This window comes from Seriola dumerili, unplaced genomic scaffold (assembly GCF_002260705.1).
Source record: "Seriola dumerili isolate Sdu_G_001 unplaced genomic scaffold, Sdu_1.0 BDQW01000149.1, whole genome shotgun sequence".
NCBI classification, from domain to species: Eukaryota; Metazoa; Chordata; class Actinopteri; order Carangiformes; family Carangidae; genus Seriola; species Seriola dumerili.
The window spans coordinates 12,579,286-12,589,166 of NW_019174404.1; positions in this window are offsets into that span (position 1 = coordinate 12,579,286).

The following is a 9,881-nucleotide window of genomic DNA, read 5'->3' on the forward strand; positions in this document are numbered from 1 at the left end:
ATATATATATATATATATATATTTATATAGTTAATGTATTAAGTCTTTAATGTAAAGTTTGGTCTTTGAATATAAACAGAAAATCATTGGGATTGTGAAATAAGCAACTGAATTGATGTTCTGGAAAATTATTATATAAAGCAATCTACATAAATAATCATCTCTCAGTCATTTCTGAATTAAGATGATAAACCTATTTTCATTAAGAAATCTTTATTGTCATTTTTAAAAGAAGACTGACGTGGATTTTCAGGACAATTTAGAGTAAAAAAATATTTTAAATTTAATTTTCAAAACACGAGATTATTTGATGCAGATAAAACTTTCATTCCATAAAGAATAACACATGCTGACGTGTAATTGTTTTTTTAGTTCTTTAAACAGAAACACACGTGCTGATTGGTAAATGTGTGATTGCTGTCACTTCAACCTCAGTGACACTCACCCGTTATTCCCACTGTGCGTCTTGATTAGTTGCATTTTTTTTTTTTCAATATCCAACGGTTTGAACCCCCTCATCCCAATCTGTCACACTTAAAACACACCCGTCTAACAGTTGCACACACCCGCTCAATAATTATTACCCTGTCCAAGAATTGATTATGATAAACTATTTTTTTTTTCTGTTGATGAATTAACGAGATAATCCGAGTGGCATGTAGCTGGAGCTGCAGTTTGGTATCGACAAAGTCCAAAGTGCTTCAGGCTTCTCAAAAATGATGCTGCAAATCAAACGCGATTCTCGCTTCAATAATGTGCACATTGACGTGAGTGAATTGCAGCCATATTACATATATAAATATATATTTTAGTCTGACTTGAATAATCATCAGCAGTTTGCAGAAAAAAAAATTAAACTCCAGGGGAGAAATTAAATTCTTACATGCAAATTTAATCGAGCTAAACTCCCAATTTAGAGCTTGAACACAATCTGTCACTAAAACACAGTAAATATATATTAAATATGACGTGTTGGTTTATTGTCCTCTAAATTATTCATCCCTGGAAGCAGAGGAGACCCAGCAGAGAGAAAAGGCCCCCAAACATTTTTTCCATAGCAGGCCTAAATGTTCTGTCTTTATGCCAGTGCAGCTTTCAGGTTCACGCCTCCACATTTATCCCTTTGTGTTGCACTGGCTGTTATTTCGTTAGTAAATTTACACCGAGGAGAAGTCTGTGTGAAAATATGAGGCTTCGTTTTAGACTGAAACTTCACCGACTGAACGTGGAGTCGGTGAACTGGGTTGCGGGTTCTGGCTTCAGTCAGTGAGAGGTTTGAAACTGGTCAAACGTGACCTCCTGGAATCCTACAGTTGTGAAAAAGGCAATAATAACAATAATAATAATAATAATAATAATACTAATAATAATAATGTCAGAGAATCTTGAATTTAGCTTTGAATCAGCCTTCGTTTCCACCAGACCATCATGATGTAACTTCATCAGTTTGCTTCTGTAATTACCATTGTCTTTATATGTGCATTTACATCATTTAGCTCTTTCAGATTCATGTCGGTGTGAGAGGGTTTGGTGAAGAGACACACACTTATTGTCTCCGTAAAACAGGCTGAGTTTAAGACGCTTTACCCTCCATCTGCAGTTTGATGTCACTGAACAGCCTAAAGCTTCTCACTGCTGTTTCTCTGAGTCTCTGTGGCTTTTAATTCAGCAGCAGTGACATGGTCACACGTTTTCCTCACTATTTTAAACAGTATGATATTGTAAGCTTTTTAAATGGGACTTTATTACAGGTGTAATTTCCTATAAACTTCTAATTTTCGATTTATTTGACTTTAATGCGATTGATTATTTCGATACTGAGTAATAATAATAATAATAATAATAATGATAATAATAAAATGATAATAATAAAAAAAATAATAATAATAATAGTGAACGCTAAACTTACCCTGGTATCGACGAGTGTAAAGTTCTTTGTCTACTTGGTTTCCTCCTGGAGAAATAGCCTAATAAAAGACAGTACAGATCAACGACGTCCCGGCGGATAAAAACACACAAAACCAACCAAAAGCAGGAGCAGGAGCAGTCGCGTTCAGAGGCAGAGCAACAGTGCGGATAAAAGTTCAACGTTGAGCGCCTGCATCAGGTTTTGAAGCGGTGCGACAGCGGCGGAGGGATGGAGGAGGCTGCATGTACGCCTTTCGGATTTGTTGGTGTGTTGTGAGTGAAGTGGTTTGAGTTGGATTTTGTACAAACTGCCAGCCAATAGGAGCCGCAGGACTGAGCTGAGGTCTGTCTCTGTCTCCGTCTCTCACACTGGTGGGGAGGATTTTTTTTCTTTCTTTCTTTTTTTTTTTTTTTTTTTTTTTTTCCTGGGGAAACAAATGTCTCCAGCTACTTTTTTGACGCACAGTCCTCAGCCAATGGCAGCGAGAGGGCGACTGACAACATCCCCATCCCACCGCAGAGAGGGCACATTGATAATAAATAAGCGGTATGCCGCCGCTGGATGACGAGAAGTGGAGTTTAAAGTCGGTCTACTCATCTTTTCTTACATTTTATATTAAAACTCGCTGTTATCCAACGGAAGCATTAAAGAGAAAGATATCATAGGCTAAAGGCTGAGAGGGGAGGTGGGGAGGGGGGGGTATATGCGCAAATAAAAATGTAATGTATTTACAGCATATTAGTGACACATACTTTAAAACATTTTTCTTGTGCATCACGTCTAAAAAACACCCAAAATGTTTTTTCCTGTAAAACAAAATGAAATTTAATCGACGAACATTAAAAAAAGTTCCAGATAATTGCAAATAAATTGCATATTTACTTCATGAGGCATCTCAAAAAGAAAAACGTGAAGCTTGTACTGTTGTAAATAAGAGTTGTAAATGGAAGTTAAAAAAAATAAATCTGTGACAAAAAGACCGTAAGAAGAAAAAAAAAAAAAAAAAAAAACCCGCCTGGACTAAAGCAGGGCTCTCCATGTGAAGGCTGCACCGTCCTCTCACATTCCAGCGCGTCGCAAAAAGGGGATTTAGAGCGACTTATTTCCTTAAAACTGTCCTCCCATCCACAGAGCCAGCCAGTCTGCTCCCATCAGCTTCATACAGGCCTGCACCAAAAAAATTCACCCACTATATTTCCAGGGGAATTCCCACCGAGAGACACCGAGCAGCCGAGGACTTCCAGGCTATGCCGGACCTGCAGTGTGCACACACTCAGGAAGGAGGATAAATGCAAGAAGAAAAAAAAGAAAGAAAAAGGCAGATACACACAGGCCTGTGGTGCAGCTGGAGACAAGACGAGCGACTTTCACCTATTTCAGCTGAAACGATTTCTGCAAGAAGAGGACGTGACAGAGGATGAGAGACTTCTGGATATCAAGGTTGGCCTGTTTTATTTTACATTTAATTCAGAAGAGAGGTCCCTTTTTATAGGTTTTGTCTTGTGGTATTGTAATAGCGTGTAATTATAATATATAATAATAATAATAATATTATAATAATTATTGTTATTCTTATAAAAGCCATTCGGTTCAGTGTATTAGTCTTATATGATATTTTATGGAGGTCCTGCGAGCTGCAAGGGACAAATAAGCCTCCTCTACGTCACTTGAATTTTGAACCTGCGTGCCCATCTCAAAATAATATGCCGAGGGTTTTTGTCACGGCTTGGTAAATGTATCATCTTAAGAGGCTTTGTGGAACACCTACACACACACACACACACACACACACACACACACACACACACACACACACACACACACACACTGCGCGCTTGCACGGACACACCCGCTCACTTCAAACAGATTTGAATATTGATTTAGATTTATAAACACAGGCAGACCGTGGGCTTTATGAATCGTCATTCGCCTCTCTCCGTGGCTCGTGTGGAAGGCCAGAGTCAAAGGTGCAGTGACAGCTGCTGCTGGGGGAAACTGGTTTTCACTCAGAGCTGCAGCCTGCTGAGGCTCACACACACTGATACACTGCACGCTGTATCAACTTTACAAACTCAGTGACATCTCTTTTGACAGATTCCGATCAGAGGAAGCGGCTGTGTTGGATCATAACCCTGGATTTCTTTTAACAACCGACCTGAGATCTGATAGAGCAAAAGTTTTGCCTGTTTGGAGGACAGGAGCTGCACCACACTCAGGTATTCCTGTTTGTTTGTTTTTTCTGTTGGAAAAAAAATATGTTTATTTACTGTACAGACAGATAACACTCTAAAGAATGATCTCATCTAATATAGTGGAAAAAGTGGAGTGAATTCACATAAATCACCTTTTTGTGTGAACTAAAATAAATTCATGTCAGAGTACATCTTCAGATGGATGTGGGAATCATTTCTTGTGTTTTGATTTTTTTTTTGTTTGCTTTCTGTCCATTTCAGAGGTCACAGTTTAGTCCTGTCTCATGTTCTCCCACCAGACTCCATGCAAAAATCATCACGTTTAACGCAGCATATAAAATGTAAACTCATAGACCTGCAGCTCCTTGAAAACCTGTGATATTATTTTACATGGACGCCCTAAGATGTCAGGCCTTTGTAACTTTTATTGTATCTAAAAGTAACACAAAAATAATCAGCCTGCTGCTAAAATATAATTTGGAAAAAAAAAAAAAAGAAGTGAATTTTTCCTCATATTTAGCAGCTGCATGGTAATGTTACCTAACGCGAGACTTTCAAAATGCTGCGTGGAAAATCATGACGTCTGATGCTGTTATCTGCTGGATCTCACCGTTTAAATTGCTAAATAATTTATTAAATTGTAAAGCCAGGCCCTCCGCAGGGACTTTGTATCTTAAAAGGACGTTTAAAGGGAGAAGGAGTTAAACGCCTCTGGCGAGCAGCGCTCCCACTGACTCCCGGCTAATTGACGACGACGGCTTTTATCTCCGCCTCTTCTACACTCAACCTGAGGGTGAGGATTTCACCAGGCCTGCTCCAACCTGTGATTTCTACCAGTTAATGCGTAGCCTATACATCTTTTCAAAAAAAAAAAAAAAAGTGCACAGGCCTGGATGTTTAACCCCTCTTTGATAGCCTTGAAAAGAAAATGTACCCCATGTCAAGACTGGATAATTAACAGGCAGGCTGCCCTCTTCTCTCCCTGCTCTGCACTTTATCCAGCCATAAGAAATAATCAACAAATTATATAATCAATAAAAATGTTTATTTTTTTTTTTAAATGAAGTAGAACAGATAAAAACGCAGCAGACTGAGAATTTAATGTTGGCCCTTTTGCAAAACAAATCACAGATGTTGTTTGTTGAGTTATCTGAATTTAAAGCTGCTTATTTACATATTCATTTATATACATCTTCTAACTATCCAGGCAGTTTTCCTCTCTTCTCTTCTGCCTCTTTCCCTCCTTGTTTGATATCCGCATGGCTGAATATGGGGAATGTGTTGGTGGAATTCATTCAGAGCTTTAAAAAAAGAGATAGCAAAAAGGAATAAAATCCAATAAAGCCAATTTATATAGAAATGCAGATAATCTGTAATGTCAAGAAAAGCTTTTCCCTCTGCATGTGGGATTAAAATTTACCTCACTACTTATTGCCTTATTGCAATAAACAACCAGAAGTCACTTTAATCAGATTTATTTTTTTCAGTTGTATTTTTATTAACTTTGATTATTTTTTGTCTTACTATCCTGAAACGGCAAAGTTATTATCAACATTACAACTATTAGCTGGAAAATTAGTTTATTTTACTCCTTCCAGACACTTTTAAACACAATCACTTGTTTCCAAAATATGTGAAAATTGTATTTAGTAAAAATGTTTTGAAATTTCTTATTATTTGATTTAGGAACATGTGTACAGCTCTAAGTGAAGTTGATAAAATGACTGGGGTTACATCCACAGTAATTACTGTGCTTTATTTAACACAGTAATTATTGTGGAGAGGTACGCAGAGTGTGTGTTTGGTTGTGAGTGTGTGTGAGGGAGAGAGTGAGAGCGAGAGAAAGAGAGATGAGCTGAAGTAGGATAATCACAAGCTGTATTTTAATTAGCCTGGCAGGTTTGATGGATACATTGCCACTGCTGCTGCTTTGCAAAAAAAAAAAAAAAAAAAGGGGCACTCGTAGTGAGCAAGATGTCTAAACTGAGGGCTTTCCCCACGCTGTTCCCTTATTACAAAGGAGCTAAACCTTTGTGTAATGTAACATGTAACTGACCCCAGAGGTCATCAAAACACATTCAGAGCCCTCCCCAGGGATTAAAGCGGGAGAAACCCCATTCAGTGTCAGTTTGGGAAGAGTTTACTGACACAGAAGCTCCCAGGCAGCACTCTGCATCTGGGATTTTATCTCTGCAATTATTCACTAAATTCAGTTTAAGTTCTCCTCGAAATGATTATAGAAAACGCTCTGCTGTTAAATGAGCCTGGATTCTAGTTTTTAGGTTGTGCTTTTATTATGAAAAGGTGTGCTGATCATGAAATTATGGGTTTATTTTCCAAACGGATCTCTCCATGAATTCAAATGCTGCGGCTGTGTGTGTTTGCCAAGTTTGCTCTTGCCATTAATATGACATGCCTTTTAATTAGTACTATAATTGTTTGTGTTGTGTTTGTGCAGGAGTTCGCCAACAAACAAACGGATCGCAATTAAACACACTCGCCTTCAGATCATCAATGAGGAGGCAAAGTCAAGACTGGCAGAAAACCGACAAGGACAAATAAAAGGCAGGAGAAGACTGTGCTGCCTCAAGGTTAACACTGACTGAATGAACTGTGTGAAGAGCTCATCTCCACACAATCTGGATAGTTCTTGCTTCTTCTACAAGGACACTTCACGAACTGTTTGTCATAGTAAATCTCATTTTACAACTTAATGTGTTAATTGTTATATTTTAGTATCTTTGCTGCAGAATTAAACCAAGTTTATTTATTCTCACATTTCTGTTTCTTTTCTGTCTCAGAATTACTTAAAGATTAATTTGCAAATAAAGACATCTACGTTGATATCATTATCAAACCACCACTCCGCTCTCCGTCTCCCGCTCTCCCCTCACCTAGCCATCAGTAGCCTTCTCCTCTGTGTGCTGAGGTGTCTGCATGGCGTGGTAAAACCTGCCCTGCAGACCGGACCTCTCAAGTCTTCAAAGGAGGAAGAACTCAATGTGGGGGATTTGTTCAGGCTTATTTGGTAACCTAGGATTTGAATTGGATTCTGGGAGGCATTCATAACACATTTGAAAATGTTACATTGTGTGATTTTGTGTGTAATCCCCATAATAAATTTTAGAAATGGTCACAGCACTTGCACAACTGTGACTATTCATGATTTATCAAATGGTTTTCTTGTCTTGCCTCTCAGGGGTGAGGTGTGTGTTGCCGACGGGGAACAGGACGATCTCAGCCGCTGGTTGGGAGAGCCGGTGAAGAGACGATTCTCCCATTTTAACCTTTCTCTCAACACTGTTTTGTTTATTTGACCTGAATATGTGATAGGGTCAGCCACCGTGCTTCCAGAGGGATTCTCTCAGACCCCCCAACAGCACTGGAGCATTACAACCTCTAGTGGATTATACCTCCCTGGGAGGAGGGTTAGTGTACATGCACACACACTCACACACACTGTACAGTTTATTAAAGTGTGTATTTTATCAAAGCCATAGTCATACATTAATAAGCTGTTTTTATTTCTCCATCATGCCTTGTAAAGTGCTTCATACTTTGCATTATTATAGTTAAGTAGAAAACTGTGGTTTTAGCATTTTGTATTTATAACAAAGTATTGTAAGTAATATGCAAATCTAATGAGTCTAATTTAAAGACCCCCTCCAGACATATTTTACAACATAAAAATTCTCAGCTTTGAGTAATAATTTGTGTCTGCTGTGGTTTTCCACAATAAAGTTCAATTACTTTGTTAAAGAATCTTAAAAATACATCTTTTCCCTTTCCCCTCAATGAAAATCCAGAATTAAAAACATGCAAATATTGTTCATTTCAAAAGTTTAACCTCTAGATAAAATGTGTCTCCTGCTTCACTGAAAAGTCAATTCTCAGTGTTTCTGCACATTGGACCGTGACAGACTTCAAGACTCGCTGTGATGTCACAAAATCTTCTTCTCACAGAGAAATATTCCTCCTCTAGCAAATGGATCTGAAAACAGCCTTCCGGTGTCAAACTCTGCAGAGTGAAGGCAGTGAAGGTGCAACATCTGAGTGAAGTAACAATGAGCAAAACATTTTTTCTGAGTTGAGAAGGGGGCTTTAAATATCATGTCTGCTTTCCCAAACCAGTGTTGTGTGTTTACAAAACCAATAATTGTTGACTAGATGCAAAAAGTCGCACTGCAGCTTGTTCACTTCAGATAGTTAGAAGGACACATACAGTGGACTAACTGTCCACTGGTGACTCCACTGCTTGGATTTCTTGTCTGGTACATGTAACTCTCCCGCCTTAGCTTGATAAGAGCGAGAGCAATGTGTGTGTAAATCAGTGTTTGTGCCCTGTCCAAACCCCACTTTGCTTTGAATGACACTTTGGCGATGCCCCCAGCTCCCCACTTCGACTTCTCAAGCGTACCCCCTGTTAGTGCCAACTCTGCCAATTCCTCTCATGTCTTTAATATCTCTCTTTGGGCCCTTGGGTTTTGCCAGTGAAGGCACCCCCATGACAGTTGGACATTGCCGTCACATTTGGGAGACAGCGGCGGGTGTTTGTAGCGTTCCCAGCCCCGGGCCTGTGGGGAATCTGTGATGGCTCGCCTGTCAGCCGGCCCCTCCCCTGTAATTAGGAGAGTAAACACAGCGCCTCGCTCGGCTTGGAGGGGGGGGGGAGTAGGAGGGGAGCGGAGGAGGGGACCGTCCGGCTCCTGTCCTACTGCTACTTGAGCTGTCCAGAAGCAGCACCGGACTGACAGACTGCGAGATGCACCCCATCACATCCCTGTGAAGGACCGAGAAGTGGAGGAGAGTAGAGTCTGTTGATGTGCTGCAAAACATCAGATTTCTATTTGTTCCTTGTTGAGCATCAAGGAACCACTGAGGAGGCTTTTCATTGAACTGAACCTTTGTAGAAAAAACACAAAGAAGTTGATCACTGAAGATGATCTGAGAGCTATTCACAGAAGTGATCAGAGCATGTGCAGTGAGGAGCATGAAAGCGGTTTCCTCCAAGGTGTTTCATGTACATTTCTAGCAGTGTTAGACTCATGTCTGACTCCAGCAGATGATATAAAACACACCACCACTAAGCCTCCGTCCCTCCTCTCTTCACCTCTCTCCTGGTTGCTGGGGGGACTGGTCAGCGGCTGGAGGAATGCGTTGTGGGCTGGAGTCGTAACCGTAGCTTGGGACCGGCTCGGGGGGAGCGCCGTCCCACCCAGCCCCAGCCACTCCGCTCTGCCCAGGCAGGGAGGCTGGCTGCGGGAATGCCGAGACCAGGAGGGGAGGAATTTCACTGGAGGACCTGCCAGAGAAATGCCATGCGGGGAGCGATGAAGAGAGAAACCTAGACAGGGAGAGAGAGAGAGAGAAAAGGAGATCCCAGCCAATTGAAACGCAGCCTGTCAGTGTCATTTTGGTTTTGTAGGATGCTTACTGATGATGGGCCAGTTGCTGAATGAGCTGGTTGCCACACAGACACAGTGGCACCACATCTGACTCAGATCTTTCTCAGATGGCTTGAGGTTCAGTGGGTGTACCAGAGGTAGCTCGACCAATTTTAAGTCAGTGCATTTAGAAATAATATTATTTTTCAGTTTCAGTCTAAATCATCCATCTGTATTAACCACCATCTGTCTCCCCAATACATGAGCATGATCACATGCACTTGTTTTTGTGTAAGTACATTTTAAATCAGATGGTGTGCATCAGTGTGTGCATGTGGCGGACAGGGAGCGTACAAAGGGAGGGGTGCCTGAAGGCCCAGTGTACTTGCCAAAGTC